At 48.4% G+C, this 3,299-nt stretch overlaps 1 non-coding gene across 1 annotated transcript; it reads left to right on the forward strand.

The window, feature by feature from the left end:
- The first annotated feature begins 1,469 nt into the window (after positions 1 to 1,469).
- On the forward strand, positions 1,470 to 1,574 carry LOC115941647 (U6 spliceosomal RNA). Its single transcript, XR_004076386.1, has one exon. It is a non-coding gene; the product is annotated as a U6 spliceosomal RNA (small nuclear RNA).
- The last annotated feature ends 1,725 nt before the right edge of the window (positions 1,575 to 3,299 follow it).

Consider the following 3,299-nt stretch of genomic DNA (forward strand, 5'->3'; position numbering starts at 1 on the left):
GACACAGCGAGAGAGGGAACACAAGCAGGGGGAGCAGGAGAGGGAGAAGCAGGCTTCCCGCAGAGCAGGGAGCCCGATGCGGGGCTCGGTCCCAGGACCCTGGGATCATGACCTGAGCCGAAGGCAGACGCTTAACGACTGAGCCACCCAGGCGCCCCTCAAAATCTATTTTTGAAATCGAATCACAGGATTGTACATTTTCTGTAAGGACCTACTGGCCCCAACTCCTACCCCTGCTTGATGCCACCAGCTGGTTTCATCTTTAAGCCTTTCCCTACTTTGAGGCCACGTACATTGGCCCAGCCCCAAGAACCACACAGAACCAGACTCTGCCGGGACACTGCGGACCTGCTGGGCCAGATCATTCTTTGCTGTGGGCTCCCATGCACCATGGGATCTGTAGCAGCACCCGTGGCCTTTACCCACCAGATGCTGGTGGCCTCAAGAATGTCTCCAGATGTTGCTAAACGTCCCGTGGGAGGCAAAAATATACCCCTGTTGAGAACTGCCGAGTTAGAGCTTGCCAATTCTGGTTCATAGTTCAAGTACAGCCTCAGACATGTTTGGTTTGGCCTGCAACGGGTCTTTTTTATTTTATTTTATTTTATTTATTTGAGAGAGCATGAGCAGGGGGAGGGGGAGAAGGAGAAGCAGACTCCGCACTGAGGAGGGGCTCGATCCTAGGACCCCGAGATCATGACCTGAGCAGAAGGCAGATGCTTAACCGACAGAGCCTCCCAGGCACCCCGACCTGCAGCGGGTCTTAAATATATTTTAGATTAACTGATGAAATTTTGTAACCAGCTTCTCCTGGAAAATCAGAAGATTTGGCGGGGTCTGGGGGCCACCAGCTCACTGGCATCTCCACCACGTCTTGTCCTCTCCACGGCCTTCAGCACCCTCCCTTGGGCCACTGGTTCACTCCCCCTCACTCATTTACACTCCCTGCCTGACCCATAGAGGTATTTTTGTCAGAACCTCTGCTTTAAAATGTGAAACAGGGCTGGCTGGTTAGCTCAGTTGGTTAGAGCGTGGTGCCGATAAAATGTGAAACAGCTATAGTTTAACCATCCTGCTGGTTTTTCATCTCCAAGCTGGACAGCCCCTTGCTTCCACTATCCTTGACATCTATGAGCTTAAATAATTAGGATTTCTCCTATAGGTTCTAACCACTTTGCGGGGGGTGGGGGGAGGGATGAAAAAGACTCTGTAACCACAGAGTGCTTAGGCAATCCCAGTGCATTAAATATTCCAGTGCATTAGTCATATATTTACACAGAGAAATGTTCTTTGTCTAAAACGTTTTTAAAAAATTCCTGGTGAAAATGTAGCCCGACAAGCATCTATTAAGTGCTTACCAAGGGGAAGGCAGTATGATAAGTCCCAGGAAGAATAAAATGCTGAACAAGACACAGCCCTTGACCTCAAAGCATTCCCATACAAGAGGGAGAGACAGGAGGGTGAGCCAATAACCATAACAAGAATAGAAAGACCTAGAAGCAACAATACAGAGAAGATTAGCGAGCCCCCTGAGCAAGGATGACACACAAATTCGTGAAGCATTCCATATTTTAAAAGAAAGAAGGAAAGAAAAGAAAGAAAGAAGGAGAGGAAGGAAGGAAGGAAGAAAGAGGGAGGGAGGAAGGAAGAGAAAGAAAGAAAGAAAGAAAGAAGAAAGAGAGAAAGAAAGAAAGGGGGAGACAGGGGAGGTGCAGGGAAGGTGTGCTGGGAGCCAGGGAGAGGAGAGATTCATTCTGGCTGCTGATATTAAATTAATAAAACGAGGAAGAGAACATTCTTTCCCCATGTAAATCTTTCCAGAGAGGCCAAAAAGTCTTCCTAAATTGTTCTTATTACTGTTGCTGAGCTATTTTTGTATTTTATTTACTATGTCCCTATCAAGAACCCACCCTCGCTTCAAAGCCTGGGACAAAGATCATCTGCCCCTTGACATCTCCCGCCAAGCCCGCCTGCCCTCCTTTATAACTTTATAACTCTCCGGACATTTCTTTCCTCCCCTTCGAGACTGGACGCCGCTTGAGAGCAAGGGCTGAAGCTGGAGGCCTCTGTTCCCTCCCCAGCCTCATAAGGGCCCTCCCTCAGGCAAGTGCTTAGTGAATATTTGTTGGATAAAGATCTAGCCCTCCCTTTCCAAAATCAATGTCAATGCTGCAGGAAACTGTTAAAATAAAAACAGCCAGAATGTGTAGAAACTTTCAAGAAACATTTCCATTCTCAGCAGACTGTTAGAACTCATCCCCCACCCCGTTTTTTCCCTTTGTTTCTAATTCTGAATTTGGGGCTAGATGTGGTAGGCAGTCCCCCTTTTAATCTTTAAATATAGTTCTGAATATAATTACATTTTTATGCAGCACCGAAACATCATATCCTGGTAACGGGGCATTCTTGCACTATTAACATCTGCGTTAAATCTCCTTCGCGTCTGTCTTCTATTGAGGACAGTTGTGAAGTCTAAGATGAAAGTGATCGACATCATTTGTGAATTATGTGTATTTCCTTACGCTGTATATCAATGGGTTTTGCTCCTGGTGGTTTTGCGAATACCAGGTTGTCTGGTAGCCGGGCTTTCGCCGAAAACCCCTTTCAAGACATGGATCCCGGCATCCTGGCACAGAGGACACACACCGTGTTTAGAAGAGCATTCGTCCTGGATTAAGAAATAAGTTGCATCGGGCGCCTGGGTGGCTCAGATGGTTAGGCGTCTGCCTTCGGCTCAGGTCATGATCCCAGGGTCCTGGGATCGAGCCCCACATCGGGCCCCTGGCTCAAAGGGGAGCCTGCTTCTCCCTCTCCCTCTGCCTTTCTCCCTGCTCATGCTCTCTCTCTCCCTCTCTGTATCTCTGTGTCTCAAGTGAATAAATAAAATCTTTAAAAAAAAAAAAAAAAGAAAGAAGTTGCATCACGCAGCGCTCTTTGCCAAAGAGCCTGATCCGTCTCGTAAGCGACCTGAGGAACTGGAGCCCACACAGACAGCTGGGCGGATCAAAATGGAAATGGCTCATCTTGTGCTAGGAACTCTGCTAAGCTCCTACCCCTGTCATCTACGGTCTTCCCTACAGGTAGCCATATTCCCATTTTGCAGATGAAAACACTGAGGCTCAACAAGGTTAAGTGACTCGCAGAGGTCCTGCAGCCAGCTAGGCATTGCTGTGGGGCCACAAAGAGTTAGTTGCACATGGCAGGGTGCATCCTGTCCCCCAGGGTCATCCTCCCAGGGGGCCACCCTGGCAAGAGTGCCAGGCCCCAGGGGTATCAGCGGCAAGGATCCATCTTCAGCT

The sequence above is a fragment of the Leptonychotes weddellii genome, chromosome 4, assembly GCF_054177405.1.
Source record: "Leptonychotes weddellii isolate Sample4059 chromosome 4, ASM5417740v2, whole genome shotgun sequence".
NCBI lineage: Eukaryota > Metazoa > Chordata > Mammalia > Carnivora > Phocidae > Leptonychotes > Leptonychotes weddellii.